The sequence below is a fragment of the Podarcis bocagei genome, assembly GCF_964188305.1.
Source record: "Podarcis bocagei genome assembly, chromosome: 14".
NCBI classification, from domain to species: Eukaryota; Metazoa; Chordata; class Lepidosauria; order Squamata; family Lacertidae; genus Podarcis; species Podarcis bocagei.
Genome location: NC_138139.1, coordinates 39897248 through 39914493, shown reverse-complemented (window position 1 = coordinate 39914493; position 17246 = coordinate 39897248).

Below are 17246 nucleotides of genomic sequence, written 5' to 3'. Positions count from 1 at the left end.
GGCACAGCAATATACAAGCATTTTCCCTGTGTGCAGCAGGCTGGTTTCTTCCTGCAGCTGCCTATTTCCTCCATCCAGGCAAGGAAGAGGCAAAAGGACACATCACAGACAGACTCAGAAGACAAACCCTTGAGAAGGATGTGAAGTCGAGCAGGTGAGGGGTGTGGCTTGGGGAGAGGGGTGTGGACTGAGGAGAGTACCTACTTTGTCAGGACACTGGCCACAAAACGTGGGTAGCACCATTAGCAGGCAAAAAAGGAGCAGAGGGGGGAGACTCCTTGTGCTACAGTTAGGATGAACCCAGCCTTTTTCAGGAAAAAGAAAAATCCTTTCTCAAAGGGTTCATTTTTCAGAAACAGTTCAAACATATTCTTCAGTAACTCAACAGTTTTCACCCAAAACATCTGGAGGGTACCAGTTGGGAATGGTGGTGGCAGAAGCATATGTGCACTGAGGCTAGAGCTGTTCCTTTCCCAGGGTAAAAATCTATCTGCCTCGTCTAAGCTGTGCATACTTTTCTAAGTCTCCATCATGTACCCTGCCTTATCCTTGCTAGATAATTGTTTTTCTAACAGATTGGATTGGATTGATCTTTGTTATGGCCATTGGCCCGTTACATGACAGTTTCCCATACCGACATATTATACTTAAACCTCCAAATTTAAAATCGCCAAAACTTACAAAAGACAAACAGTAACCGAAGCAAAACAAAAACAAAAACCACCATCATACAAACAGAAACCACCATCATACATTACAATAATTTTGTAACCTATACATCGCCCTCTGCTCATAAATTAATCAGGGATATCAATGGTGATATCGCCTAAAACATAGATCGTGGTTCAAAACAATGGTGATATCACCTAAAACACAGGCCATGGTTTAAAGGGGTTGTCCGAATCACACAGGAGACCGTTTCTCTTCTTTAGGGATAGGACGCTGATCAGGAATCTGGCAACCATGAGTGATTTTAGGGGGTTATCATCAATTAGTAGATATCTCAGTTTGGCTTCAATCGTATCATCGGCAATTCCCTTAAGATATTGAGCAAGAAACTTGCTCCTGATTCTAACAGACAGGAATGAACCTGTTTGTTCACCTCCAGTCACCCCTGACCATTGGCTGTGCTGGATGTGGCGGTGCTGCAGTCAAAATTTCAGGAGTACCTAAGCCCTGAATAATCATCACTCACATGCGTAATGTCCAAAGAGCAAACAGGAATACTATTTTAACCAGTGGGATATTTTTCAGTGTGATGGCAAAAGAGAGAGAGAGAGAGAGAGAGAGAGAGAGAGAGAGAGAGAGAGAGAGATCATCTGTCAATAAGTAGAATACGTTTTCCAAAATGCCCCAATCTTACATGCAAAAGGGTATCAGCCTCCAATTTTTCAATATTTTCAAATGAGACATGATGTAATCCAATTGGTAGCAAAATACCCTTGAGGAAAGGCGATATTTAAGAATTGGATAATAAATTCTAATACCCCAAAATTGGCTTGCATTATTGGATTATAAATAAGCAGACCAAACTTGGATTTCGTTTAAGAAGAAATTGGGAAAAGATTTAAGGGACCGCATTACCAATTCAAGAGCAGGAGTGGATTTGGTTATTTTAAAAAAATCCCTTCAACACAAATAAATACAACTTTTTTTTTCTTAATAGTTGTCAAAATCACTTATCACTGGTATCTGACTCCATATAGGTTGAGGAAAATCTACCACACCAGCTTGAACTTTGGTCCTCTCTGTGTTATACATTTAAATCAGTATTATATAACTCGAAATAGCCATGACTTTCTTCAGATAATACTAGGAACTGCTAAGGGTGCTGAGAGTTGCTAGAGGATTCCTATTCCCTTCACAGAGCTATAATTCCTAGAGTTCCCTGAGAAGAGGGATTAACTTTCAAGACACTGTACTGTAGCTCTGTGAGGGGGTCACCTAGCAACACTCGGCACCCTGTAAAACTAGTTCCCAGGATTCTTTGGGGTAAACCATGACAGTTTAAAACGGCATTTCAATGTATAGTGCAGATAAGGCCTTAGTGACAGAAGGTGCCTACCATTATCACCTCTTACTAATCACTTCTGCACTCTAAGCGTACCCAACTCCTTTTATTTTCCATTATCAGACATGCAATTGTATCCAGCCAAGTCGTACTCAGAGTAGACCTGTGGAAAGTAATGAAACACTGACAGTCTTGATTCAGTGGACAGATTCAATGGCTCTCCTCTGAGCAGAAGCATCTTATATCTCCAAGCCCCTCAGAGGACTATGATGCATTTTACATGGGACTGCTTTCAAAAACTTTAAGGTAAAGGTAAAGGACCCCTGACAGTTAAGTCCAGTCGCAGACAACTCTGGGGTTGCAGCGCTCATCTCACTTTACAAGCCAAGGAAGTCAGCATTTGTCTGCAGACAGTTTTTCCAGGTCATGTGGCCAGCATGACTAAGTTGCTTCTGGCACAACGGAACACCGAAACCAAAGCAGCACACAGAAGCGCCGTTTATCTTCCCACCACAGCGGTACCTATTTATCTACTTGCACTTTTTTGGCATGCTTTCGAACTGCTAGGTTGGCAGGAGCTGGGAGGGAGCAATGGGAGCTCACCACGTCATGGGGATTCGAACCACCGACCTTCTGATCAGCAAGCCCAAGAGGCTCAGTGATTTAGACCACAGCTCCACCCGCTTCACTTTAGTTGGTAGCAAATATTGGGAGCTAAATTGCTAGTTCAAAATGGACCTTAGGATCAAATTTCATCTTTTCACTAGAAGTAAAGAAACCGCCAGGGTTTTTTCTTTGTTTGTTTTGTGAGGAAACTGACTGGCACAAACCACCCAAGTTCACTGTTAGAGGGAATGAGAATTGAAACAGGAAAGATGCTCCAGCCTTTCATTGCTCCAGTTACATGAACACAGTCTCTGGGCGCCAGAGGCCTGCTTCATCCAGCTCATCTGCAGTTTTCAACGAGGGAAGTTCCCAACCTCAGGTGCCATCTTGTTCCTAAGATGAATCTGTTACCATGGACTGCTGAGTGGCATAATAAGAGCCAACACAGCATGTTTGTTTTCATGTGTTGTCTTTTCAAAGCCCATAATTATACAAGCATATACCTCCTCATCCATCTCAGAAAAGCCACCCTTTATACGTTATTATTGCTTATTAAAGCCTACTGCTGGCTTGATTGAAGTGTGTGGGCTGCACTATACTTACCTGAAAATAAAAAAAAGTACATTTATTTGGTTATTTGATTATGGAATGATCCACTATTATTCTATATTTTCATTTCACAATGCAGAGTTCACACTCCAAGCTGTTTTTGCGTTGAGTTCATAATCGTGTTGTGCTGGTGGCACAAGCACACACATGCCACATTTTCTCCCCCATTTCACAACTTAGCTAATTTGTTCCTGGAAATGTTTCAACAAGTGCTGAAGTGGGTCATAATTATTTTCCCTGGGTATGGCAGGAGGGGACAGAATTACAGGTTACAATCTGTGAGCACGTTTGGGCTGTCGGATCGAATGCCACACACCCGTTGCATCGTAGCCAATTCCCTTGAGAACTATTTACATCTTGTAAAATGCCTAGAACAAGTCCTTGAACTCCTATAATAAGCATTCCTCCTCAGGGCCGGCCTTTATCGAGGCAATATGAAGCAGTCTGCTTTGGTGGCAAAATCCACAGGGGTGGCTGCTCCAACCACCAACAGGTCGCCCACCGCTTCCAGGGTTTGGCAGGATCTCATGAGAGCCCCACAAGGTCTTAGCAGTGTACCCTTATTAGACTTTACCGATTGGTTGGGTGAACGTTGCTCCCGGACACGAGGAAGGAAGTCAAATGACACCGAGGTTTGGTTCAGAGAAAGAGTTTATTCTGCTCTCTGGATAGCAGAAGGAACTGCGTGAATTGGTTCACAGCAAGCACAAAAGCAAGAGAAATTGCATACAGTATATATATATCCTCCAGGCACCCTCTCCCCCCTTCCCCAGGAATCCAGACACATCAGCTTATACACGTAAGTTGACATCCATGACCATAAACAGATATTCCTGTTCCTGTACTCTTGACCATAAAAGGATGTTCCTGTTCCTGTATTCCTTATCTTGGGGTAAGAAGGTCCCCAACTCTAAGAGCACTCCCGGTGTCATTCCCGAGCACGGGGTGTCTTGCAAGGTCTGTGCGTCACACAAGATAAGATAAGCCCCAGCTCTGCCATCCTGTCTCCACTTTGGAACTGGCAAGGGCATTCATTAAGCGTCACGTACTGATAAAGGAGAGAGCTTTGTTTATACAGCTGGGTTGTTGGCTCAAGTGCTCAAGTTAATGCATTTTAGCGAATGGAGAAGGAAAAATGGGGGCCCGTTTCAGACTGACTGCACAGTCAGATTTTAGATCTGGGAAACCCATTCCTTCAGCAGAACCCAGAAGCTGCCACTGTACAATTCCGGTTATATGTCTTCCTGTTGACCATTCGTTCATACCATCTTCTCAGAGCATTTCCCTGTCATGTTCATAACCACCAAAGGGACTTTTTTAAAGGGGAGGGGGAAAAGTGATTTTGATGTGCTAGGATTACAGAGTGCATGAATCCGCTTCTGTTGTGCAAACCTAAAGATCCAGCATCGCCTTGAATCCCTCCCACAAAACACTGCTGGGTGTGTGGGTGTATAAACACCGACAACAATTGGGAAACACTTCCCTGTGAGTGCTCCAGTTGGAGAACAGCTTTTACCAAAGGTGTCATGGACTTTGAAGACACTTGAACTCAGAACGCAAGGGAGAAACGCGCTAAGAGGAAGGCACGCTTGGCAAATCCACACTGTGATTAACTCCCGCCCGGGAACCAATGTCGCTGGTGTGGAAGGACGTGTGGGTCCAGAATTGGCCTCCACAGTCACTTACGGACTCATTGTTAAAACCGTGTTCATGGAAGACAATCTTACTCGGCTACGAGTGATCACCAAAGAAGAAGTGTGTGTGTGTGTGTGTGTGTGTGTGTGTGTGTGTGTGTGTGTGTCTGTTATTCTAGTGAGTTCATGGCAGAGATAAGATTCAAGCCAGGATCTTCCCATTGCATAGCCACAATGCTATGCCTGTTGTTTAGTCGTTTAGTCGTGTCTGACTCTTCGTGACCCCATGGACCAGAGCACGCCAGGCACTCCTATCTTCCATTGCATCCCGCAGTTTGGTCAGACTCATCTCATCCTCTGTCGTCCCCTTCTCCTTGTGCCCTCCATCTTTCCCAACATCAGGGTCTTTTCCAGGGAGTCTTCTCTTCTCATGAGGTGGCCAAAGTATTGGAGCCTCAGCTTCACGATCTGTCCTTCCAGTGAGCACTCAGGCCTGATTTCCTTAAGAATGGATACGTTTGATCTTCTTGCAGTCCATGGGACTCTCAAGAGTCTCCTCCAGCACCATAAAAGCATTAATTCTTCGGCGATCAGCCTTCTTTATGGTCCAGCTCTCACTTCCATACATCACTACTGGGAAGACCATGGCTTTAACTATACGGACCTTTGTTGGTAAGGTGATGTCTCTGCTTTTTAAGATGCTGTCTAGGTTTGCCATTGCCTTTCTCTCAAGGAGTAGGCGTCTTTTAATTTTGTGACTGCTGTCACCATCTGCAGTGATCATGGAGCCCAAGAAAGTAAAATCTCTCACTGCCTCCATTTCTTCCCCTTCTATTTGCCAGGAGGTGATGGGACCAGTGGCCATGATCTTTGTTTTTTTGATGTTGAGCTTCAGACCATATTTTGTGCTCTACTCTTTCACTCTCATTAAAAGGTTCTTTAATTCCTCCTCACTTTCTGCCATCAAGGTTGTGTCATCTGCATATCTGAGGTTGTTGATATTTCTTCCGGCGATCTTAATTCCGGCTTGGGATTCATCCAGCCCAGCCTTTCGCATGATGAATTCTGCATATAAGTTAAATAAGCAGGGGGACAATATACAGCCTTGCCGTACTCCTTTCCCAATTTTGAACCAATCAGTTGTTCCATATCCAGTTCTAACTGTAGCTTCTTGTCCCACATAGAGATTTCTCAGGAGACAGATGAGGTTATCAGGCACTCCCATTTCTTTAAGAACTTGCCATAGTTTGCTGTGGTCGACACAGTCAAAGGCTTTTGCATAGTCAATGAAGCAGAAGTAGATGTCTTTCTGGAACTCTCTAGCTTTCTCCATAATCCAGCGCATGTTTGCAATTTGGTCCCTGGTTCCTCTGCCCCTTCGAAATCTAGCTTGCACTTCTGGGAGTTCTCGGTCCACATACTGCTTAAGCCTGCCTTGTAGAATTTTAAGCATAACCTTGCTAGCATGTGAAATGAGTGCAATTGTGCGGTAGTTGGAGCATTCTTTGACACTTCCCTTCTTTAGGATTGGGATGTAGACTGATCTTCTCCAATCCTCTGGCCACTGCTGAGTTTTCCAAATTTGCTGGCATATTGAGTGTAGCACCTTAACAGCATCATCTTTTAAAATTTTAAATAGTTCAGCTGGAATATCATCACTTCCACTGGCCTTGTTATTAGCAATGCTTTCTAAGGCCCATTTGACTTCACTCTCCAGGATGTCTGGCTCAAGGTCAGCAACCACACTACCTGGGATATACGAGACATCCATTTCTTTCTGGTATAGTTCCTCTGTGTATTCTTGCCACCTCTCCTTGATGTCTTCTGCTTCTGTTAGGTCCTTTCCACTTTTGTCTTTTATTATGGAAATCTTTGTACAAAATGTTCCTTTCATATCTCCAATTTTCTTGAACAGGTCTCTGGTTTTTCCCATTCTATTGTTTTCCTCTATTTCTTTGCATTGCTCGTTTAAGAAGGCCTTCTTGTCTCTCCTTGCTATTCTTTGGAAATCTGCATTCAGTTTCCTGTATCTTTCACTATCTCCCTCACATTTTGCTTGCCTTCTCTCCCCCACTATTTGTAAGGCCTCGTTGGACAGCTACTTTGCTTTCTTGCATTTCCTTTTCATTGGGATGGTTTTAGTTGCTGCCTCCTGTATAATGTTACGAGCCTCCATCCATAGTTCTTCAGGCACTCTGTCCACCAAATCTAAATCCTTAAACCTGTTCCTCACTTCCACTGTGTATTCATAATGGATTTGACTTAGATTGTATCTTACCGGCCCAGTGGTTTTTCCTACTTTCTTCAGTTTAAGCTTGAATTTTGCTATAAGAAACTGATGATCTGAGCGACAGTCAGCTCCAGGTCTTGTTTTTGCTGACTGTATAGAGTTTCTCCATCTTTGGCTGCAGAGAATATAATCAATCTGATTTCGATGCTGCCCATCTGGTGATGTCCATGTGTAGAGTCGTCTCTTGTGTTGTTGGAAAAGCGTGTTTGTGATGACCAGCTTGTTCTCTTGGCAGAACTCTATTAGCCTTTGCCCTGCTTCGTTTTGAACACCAAGGCCACACTTGCCAGTTGTTCCTTTTATCTCTTGACTGCCTACTTTAGCATTCCAATCCCCTATAATGAGAAGAACATCCTTCTTTGGTGTTATTTCTATAAGGTGTTGTAAGTCTTCATAGAATTGGTCAATTTCAGTTTCTTCAGCACCTGTGGTTGGTGCATAAACTTGGATTAAAGGTAAAGGTACCCCTGCCCGTACAGGCCAGTCTTGACAGACTCTAGGGTTGTGCGCCCATCTCACTCAAGAGGCCGGGGGCCAGCGCTGTCCGGAGACACTTCTGGGTCACGTGGCCAGTGTGACAAAGCCGCATCTGGCGAGCCAGCGCAGCACACGGAAACACCGTTTACCTTCCCTCCAGTAAGCGGTCCCTATTTATCTACTTGCACCCAGGGGTGCTTTCGAACTGCTAGGTTGGCAGGTGCTGGGACCGAGCAACAGGAGCGCACCCCACCGCGGGGATTTGAACCGCCGACCTTTCGATCGGCAAGCCCTAGGCGCTGAGGCTTTTACCCACAGCACCACCCGCGTCCCTAAACTTGGATTACTGTGATGTTAAAAGGTCTGCCTTGTATTCGTATCGAGATCATTCTATCATTTTTGAGATTGCATCCCAGTACAGCTTTTGCTACTCTTTTGTTGACTATGAGGGCCACTCCATTTCTTTTACGGGGTTCTTGTCCACAGTAGTAGATGTGATGGTCATCCGAACTGAATTCACCCATTCCCGTCCATTTTAGTTCACTGATGCCCAGGATGTCAATATTTATTCTTGCCATCTCATTTTTGACCACATCCAACTTACCAAGGTTCATGGTTCTTACATTTCAGGTTCCTATGCAATATTTTTCTTTACATTGGACTTTTCTTTCGCTTCCAGGCATATCCGCAACTGAGCGTCCTTTCGGCTTTGGCCCAGCCGCTTCATCAGCTCTGAATCTACTTGTACTTGTCCTCCGCTCTTCCTCAGTAGCATGTTGGACGCCTTCCGACCTGAGTGGCTCATCTTCCAGCATCATAACTTCTATATGCCTGTTGTCTTTGTCCGTGGAGTTTTCTTGGCAGGGATACTGGAGTGGCTTGCCGGTTCCTGCTCCAGGTGGATCACGTTTGGTCAAAACTCTCCACTATGACCTGTCCATCTTGGGTGGCCCTCCATGGCATAGCTCATAGCTTCTCTGAGTTATTCAAGCCCCTTCACCATGGCAAGGTAGTGATCCATGAAGGGGAATGCTATGCCTAAGGATGGACAAATCTGTCCTTTTTGGTTTTTCTCTGTTTCTCCTTTTCCCAACCTTAAACTTCATTATCTTCACTCCTGCAGCAATTTGTGTGCAGCGGGGGCGGAGGGGAATCCTTGTTTAAATTTGTCAGCATTCCAGTATCAATTTCTCCTAATAAGCACATTTTTTGTATGCAGTATTGATTCATACGCACATTTTTGCAAGCAATTGTCCCTAATATAATGCATTTTGTAAGGTATCCTTGCCCACTATATGCATTCTATGCAAACTTTCCCCTAACATATGCATTTTTATACACCTGGGTTTTGGGTTGGAGAACTACATCATGAGAACCAGGGAAGTGCAGATTTTTTTAAGGAGAGCTGTGTTATGGTTTCTGTATTGGGTTCAAGATGCTCAAATTAGGTGGTTCCTTACTACAATGCAGACAAAACTGAATTTCTCCTCCATCTCTACAACCACACCCATGGATTACTCTTCCCTTGCAGAAACTCCCTTGATGTGGTGTGGTCGTCTGGGGTAGCAAAGAATTGAAGGCCTGTTAATATTTCTGCTGCAAGGGCCCTGTCTCCAACATCCTAGTGTCGTCCAATCAGCATGATAGGTGAGGTTTTAAGCCACTGCAAAGTCATTTTCTCACATTTTGCATTGAATGGAGCCAATCGGAGTGAAAGGAGGTGAATCGGCCACTGAGGATTGGCTCCTAGGGTGTCTTTGGAGAAGGCAAGCAGGATGAACGTTGAGGTGGAATTGTACTGCATGGTCCAAAGCTCAGCATATAGAAACACTAATGCAGCAAGGCATTCCGTTTCAAGAGAATGGCATGCAAGTTCTGTCACATACAATGCAACTTCAAGCAAAACACAACTTGAATCACTCCGAAAGAAGATATTAGAGCACTCCAAATCAATAGCCCATGTTACAAGCACAGAAAATAGCAGAACTAGCTGATAGGCAACACGTGGAGATCTGCACTGATGCACTGCATCCTTAATTATTGTATAATTTATAAGATTATTATATGATCTTAGAAGGGGCACGGCTGTGAGAGGGCACAATCCTGAAGGGGTTCTGAACTTGCCACCACATTACAGGCTACAATGTGGGAAGAAAAAAAGGGGGGGTAATTTTGATCTCCTGAGGTTCACCCTCAAACCTCTGGAAGAAATTACTCTCTCTTTTAATGAATGCCTTGACACAACCTCTGTTGAGCTATAACATTAGATCTCACACTGTTACATCTCTCAGCGTTTGGCAGGGCTGTGAAATGCTTGCAGAAACAGAAGCGCCAGATCCTGACACGCATTCCTTTTGTCAGCCCATGAGCAACAGCTGCACCTTCATTCTATTTTCAAAGGGTGTAAGGCGGACAGAGCTGGCATAACAAAATAAAATAAAAAGGCATAATAGGAGCTGAGATCATGGATAAAAAACCCCCGAGTTGTCATATTTCGTCAGCCCTATTCTCCGCAGGAGGTGAAATCAAGCTGTCAGACAGCCCAATTTCCTCCTGCAACCTTTGCCTCAGACAGGCAAAGGGGTGGAGAGAAGAAGTCACATCTTGTCACCTTTCTCTCTCAATTTTTTCCCCTTCTCCTTCACCCACTCTGATGCTCAGAATTGAGTTCTTGAAGGAGGAAACCTAGGAAGCTGCCTTATACCAAGCCAGACCGTAGGTATTGTCCAGGCTGACTGAGAGCAACTCTCCAGAGGTCTCCAGAGCAAGGGTCTCTCCAAGTCTACGTGGAGTCGCCAGGGATTGAACCTGGGAACTTCTGCGAGCAGAGCAGATGCTATGGCCTTGCCCAAAACAAAGGGAATGGCTTGATATTGGTGCATCTAACTCTGTACTGTCTATGAGGCATCTGATGAGCTTAAAGATATATTTGCAAATGTTTGTATGTTTCATGCCAGGCAGAAACCAGCCGGCTAAGTACTTTGGCAGTTGTTTATCTTCCTGCTCTCCTGAACAAGGGCCCCCCTGATTCATAGCAGTAGCAGGAGACAAGTTTCTCAAAGTTGTAAAAGGAAATTACAGGCTGGGAGCAAATGTTACACTGACCCTACATATTAAAGAATACAATCAAGCTGCAAAAACACTAATTAAGAGTTGGTAAATAGTAAGATTTATTGTTTAACAGAAAATAATACCATATGCCTCCCATCAGACTCTAGCCATATTTTCCTAAGGTTTAAGGTATACTGAGAGAGTTAAAGGGCAATAAATTTTGGGAAGAGCTAATGGGAAAAGCAGCTGCCTGGGAAAGGGGGGTGTAAACTGAAGAGGCTTCTTTTGAAGCTGTTTTTACTGAGTTCCTTTTTCACTTTGCAAAGGCCTTTTCTTCTAAAAAGCTATCTATGTTATGTATGAGATTTGTTGGCTTAATGTAATTATGCAAAGGATTTAAAAAGTAAGAAATGTTAGATTCTTATTTCATTTATGGTGTGTGAGAATGTGAACCCAAGATCTCTGTTTAGATAGAATTTAATACCATGAGCCATTTGTTTTAGCCATTTGTTTTAGAATGCAGGGGCAACAGGGGCAAAAGGTGATCTGGTAATTAAGGTGCCTTGTCGAGGCAAATGTAAGATATATGGCTACTTGTCTGCCATTTATGGATAGAAGGAAATATAGCTCTTTGTCTCCCATAAAAGGTAATAGGAAATGGGTGTATCTTTTATGATTGGGTAGGTAGATCTTGTGTCTTCCAATGCTTTGCGATAAGTATTCTTGCTGCTGTTGTAGCATACATGAAAAAAGTTCTCTCCTTCTTTGGCACCAATTGGCTGACCATGCCCAGGAGAAAGGCCTCTGGTTTCTTCAGGAAGGTATATTTAAATACCTTTTTCATTTCATTATAAATCATCTCCCAGAAATTCTTAATTCAGTTTTAATCTATTCTCCCTCTTGTTCCAAAATTTCCCAATACTTCGGCCATTTGGCCTCCATATTGAGTTTTTCTGAGCCTTTGCTTCCATTGGTGACAGCCATCTTGGGGTTTTATTTTCTAACAAGTCCTTATATCTTATCCAGACATTAAACAGTGCTTTTCTGGCAATGTGGTTTTTAAACGCTTTGTGTGCTTTAACCTTATCATACCACAGATATGCATGCCAACCAAATACATTATTGAAACCTTCCAAATCCAACGCATCAGTGTTTTCAAGAAGCATCCATTCTCTCAGCCAACAAAAGGCGGCAGATTCATAATAAAGTTTAAGGTCTGGCAGGGCAAATCCACCTCTTTCTTTAGCATCAGTTAATATCTTAAATTTTATTCGAGGCTTCTTGCCCTGCCAGACAAATCTTGAGATGTCTCTCTGCCACTTCTTGAAACAGTCCATTTTGTCCAGAATTTGCAATGTTTGAAACAGAAACAGCATCCTTGGCAATACGTTCATTTTTAACACAGCAATTCGGCCTAACAGTGATAACTTCAAATTTGACCATATTTCTAAGTCCTTTTTCACTTCAGTCCAACATTTTTCATAATTATCTTTAAACAGGTTCACATTCTTAGCAGTCATACTAACCCCAAGGTATTTCACGTTCAGAGGAATTCCGCCATTGCCGATGGCGCTAACCCGGAAGTCTCCAGTGATGTCTCTGTTTTTTAAGATGCTGTCTAGGTTTGTCATTGCTTTTCTCCCAACAAGCAGGCGTCTCTTAATTTCAATAGTCTTATCCCCCATGAATTGTCCAATCCTCTTTTAAAGCCATTCAGGTTGGTGGCCATCCAAATGCTCTGACAATTCAGCTTCATTCTATGAGTCTATAATTCTATGATTAGATGTCCACAGGTTCTAGCAATATGGGAGAGAGGGAGGAAAAAAAACTTTTATCTACTTTTCACATACTATGCATAATTATATAAACTTATATCATGTTGCCTTTTCTCAAAACTAAAAAGTCCCAAATGCTGCAGCAATTTCTCACATGGGAGTCATTCCATTCACTTGTTTGCTTTTGTTGCCCCTTTCTGAACCTTTCCCCAACTTGGCCTTTTTTTCTTTTCTTTTCTTTTTAGGCAAAACAAGTTGTATTTCAACAGTAGCTGGAGGGCACCACGTTGGCTACTTCTGGTCAAAAGCATGTGACTGGAACACAGAGGTTACTTTAGAAATTGTAAGAAGGAACAACAGCCTTTGCCCAACTGGTGCCCTCTGGATATTTCAGACAACAATTCCCATCAGCCCAGTAGGCTGATGGGAATTATGGTCCAAAACATGGCCTTAGGCAAACTAAGGCCCGGGGGCAGGATCTGGCCCAATCGTCTTCTAAATCCAGCCCGCAGACAGTCCAGGAATCAGTATATTTTGACATGAGTAGAATGTGCCCTTTTATTTAAAATGCATCTCTGTGTTATTTGTGGGGGTATAGGAATTCATTCATTATTATTATTTTCCAAAATATAGTCCGGCCCCCCACAAGGTCTAAGGGACAGTGAACTGGCCCCCTGATGAAAATGTTTGCTGACCCCCCTGGTCCAAAACATCTGGAGGGGATTGGGTTGGCAAAGGCTGGAGTAAAGTAATTGAAAGATGGTTGCCGATCGCTGGAGAAATCTGACAGTGCCATCTTGTGGGAGTTAAGGGACAGTCATACAAACTGCAAAAATACATCCCCAAACACAATTAGGCACAGTTTGCAACAGAAAACTAGCGACAAATATTTAAAGTGATCTCACCCATTTAATATAGAAAAAGGTTTCATGGGCATGAGCCGACTTCTTCAGGCGCATAAACCAGAAAACTGAAGGTGCTGGCAGCAGATTTTTAGAAAAGGATTTCCATTCACTCCATATAATGAAATCAAGTGCTTTTCACTTTAGTAGCCATCTACCTTAGTGTTGCTTTGTTTTCTTTTATTATTTTAAAATTACATTTACACCCATCCTTTCGTCCAAGAACCTCTACGAGTCATGCCTGGTTCTCCCCCTCCCAATTTTATTCTCATGGGAACCCTGTGAGGTAGATGAGGTACAGAAAAGGGGAACTGAAAGGTTCAAGGGGATGGTAAGCAGACCTAGGTGAATGAAATATTATGCTGAGTGGTATCCAGCTAAGTCAAGCTCAGAGTAGATTGGAGTCCGCTGGGTTGCAGCCAGCGTCACTCCTGCACAGAGTAGATCCATACATAATAATGGACATGACAAGGTTGGTAAATGGAGAAGTCTGATGGGGCCTTCCCCTGGAATTTGAACCAATGGGCATAAATGGCAGGGAATCTGATGCTGGAAAACTGTTTGGAAAAGCTTTGCAACAGTAAGAATTGTTCTCTCTTTTTTAATTTTTATTAGAAACTTAAACAAAACATATTATCTGAAAACATAACATCCATAATTTTCCCCCATTTTCCTCCCTACCCCACCCTCCCATAAGAAACCCACCCCAACTTCCCTCAGTTCCAGTCTTTGGTTTCTCTATAAATGCTATTCTCTGCATGTTGCAAAATTGTATAAATCCTAAAATTGTCTAACTGATTATTGTCAATAAAGACAATAAACCTGCTAAGGAGTCCAATTCACTTTGTTGCATCTTCAAGTACTTTGTAAAGGGTTCCCATTCATCTTTGAAGTCACAGTTGTCCTTGTCCCGTAGCTTATGTGTCAATTTTGCCCGTTCTGCATAATCCATCAATTTATCTTGCCATGATTCCTTACTTGGGATTTCTTCAGTCTTCCATCCTTCTGCTATTAAGACTCTCACGGCCGTTGTCGCAAACATGAAGGTATTTTTCAGCTTCAGTAAGAATGGTTCAGCAAGGGGACAGCCTGTACTGAAAGGTAGTGGGCTCTCATCCTTCACACAAGACATTTGAGAGAGTTTTTAGCCCTCCATCTATCAGGGATTCTGCAGCTGTATCCCGCGTTACAGCTCTTGCATTGAGCAAGGGGTCAGACTGGATGACCCCAAAGGTCCCTTTCAAGTCTGCAGCCCTTCCCTAGGTTCTTAACTTGGGCTCAAAATAAACAGGGCTGTTTCCCAAGTTTTAGGAATGAAATATACTCGGAGTCAAGTATGGATTTCATGCTCTTTATTCAGCTCATAGTAGTGAGGAGGAATGTTCCCCCGAAATGTCTGCTTTATATACATTATTTACACAATGGGCCCCACATGATTGGCGAATTCCGGGATTCTCCTGTAGGCCAATCAGGTTGCAGATTCACTTCCACCTGGAGTTGGATTGGGTGGCTCCTGCGGACCAATCAGACTGCTGCATTCTGGATCCTATTCAACTGAATACATAACACCAAACATAGGAAGCTGCTTGAACTGAATCAGTGACTGACAGAAGCCCTTCAGGGTTTCAGGTAAGATTTTGCAGCTGGGAGATTAGTTCAAGTTACTCAAGAGTCTAGTCTGGCAAAGTTTTCCCCCAGCCCTAGTTTTAATCCCAGCAAATGCCACCACCTCTACAGAAGCCAGCTTGTTGTCTCTATAGAAAGGATGAAGTGAGGAGGGGGAATGAGGCTGTTCAGAGGAAGGAAATTATTTCGGAGCAAAAAGCTTCTTTATTATATTGCTCAATTGGGAAGGGGAGGGTGGGAACATTTCTTTGGCCTGTGAAAGATGAAAAGAGTATTCCCTGCGTACACTAAACTTGTTGCAACTTTGTTTATTGCCTTCTCCGCCCCCACAAGAAATCATTACTGCCAAAAAGACCAAAACAAAGGGGAGAGGAACAGAGCTGAGCGGCTACATAAAGGCAGTTCCCTGGGAGCACCAGACACAGAGGGTTTTTCTCCTTTATTCTTGAGAGAGACAGGGAGAGACTCTGCTTGCAGATTTATTTATTTTTTTCCTGTGCTGAAAAGACCTTTTTAAGATAGCTCCATTTTAGCTGGTAGCAAGAGGGGGCGGGAATCAGAAGTTAGGGTTGGCGGAAGAAATTTGATTCACTTCACATTTGAAGCATGCTATGGAAACCAAAACACAGACATCCATCAAAGTTTGCACTCTTTCGAATTTCGCAATGCGGTTCTCAGGCCAAGCAATGTATACACAAATGCATATAGTAGGGGAAAGTGTACATAAAGTTGCATAAACTGGTGGGAATAATGTAGGAACATGCATTATTTTATAGGAAACTGCTTTGCAAGAATGTGCATGTTGGGAGAAATTGACACTAAAACACTAATAACTTTTTGTGAATTTCCAACAAGGTGACAGATTATCTCTTTTTAAAAAATATTCCATTTTTCATTTTTTAAACAATATTCTTATACATTCACATCATTTTCAATTTCTACACTTCTGGCATTACTTAGATACCTCGGACTTCCACCCCAACCCCTGGTTTCCAATTCCCCTCCCCTTTTTTTGCATCTAATTACATTTTCCCAATCCATATTATCTCCTTTTTTTGCCTTAAATCATATTACATTATAAGCGTTACAGCAATCCTGCTAATGTTTTTAAGTATACACAGTGGTCTTTAAGATATTCTATAAACTTTTCCTGCTCTTGATTGAATTTCTTGTTATCTTGCTGCCTGATCCTCACGGTCATCTTTCCCATTTCGGCATACAGTGGTACCTTGGGTGAAGAACTTAATTCGTTCCGGAGGTCCGTTCTTAACCTGAAACTGTTCTTAACCTGAAGCACCACTTTAGCTAATGGGGCCTCCCGCTGCCGCCGCGCCTCCAGAGCATGATTTCTGTTTTCATCCTGAAGCAAAGTTCTTAACCCGGGGTACTATTTCTGGGTTAGCGGAGTCTGTAACCTGAAGAGTATGTAACCTGAAGCATCTGTAACCCAAGGTACCATTGTAGTCAGTCATCTTGCTTATCCACTCTCTTTTAGTTGGGACTTTCTCTTCCTTCCAATTCTAGGCCAAAATTGACAGATTATCTCGTTCCCTACTAGGAGTAATAGATATTCTTGAGCTTCGCACTTTGGTACCCATCTGAACAGCGAATTATATAAGGATCGTAGATCTGTAGAGTTGGAAGGGACCTCGAGGATCATCTAGTCCAACCCCCTGCAGCTAATAGCTTTTAACCTAATACTGTATATAAGATGTAACCAAATATTATCAGCTCTATATAAGACCAATGGAGATTCTCTCTCGGGAAAACCTGGTGCATCTGGAATAATACACACACACCCCACAGAACAAATAACATATTTCTACAGTTTTAAGATCTCCAAGGCAAGGAGAAAGAACATCTGCATAGGTTAGTAGAAGCTGATATGCTGTATTAAAGAAGCCCTGCTGAGCTTTTCAATTTCATCTGTCAAAAGAGTGATTTGGGGAAAGTTAATGACAGGGAGAGAAATGCAAGAAAGACAGAAGAGCTCATAGAAAACAAATTCTCAAAACAGAGAAAGATTTGATATGACGGCCATTTAAGTCTTGACCTACCAGAAAGCACCAGGGACAATTAAGGGACCAATTTTCTTTCAGGTATTATTTTGTAAGAAAGAATTGTGCATATAATACCTAGATATACACACACACACACAATGAAAAAGACTGGCACATTTTCCCTTCCTCAAACTAAGGACTAGGGATAATTTTTGTTCAATTTGTTTTTAAAGGTGAAGGGTGGTAATAGAAAATTAATTAATTA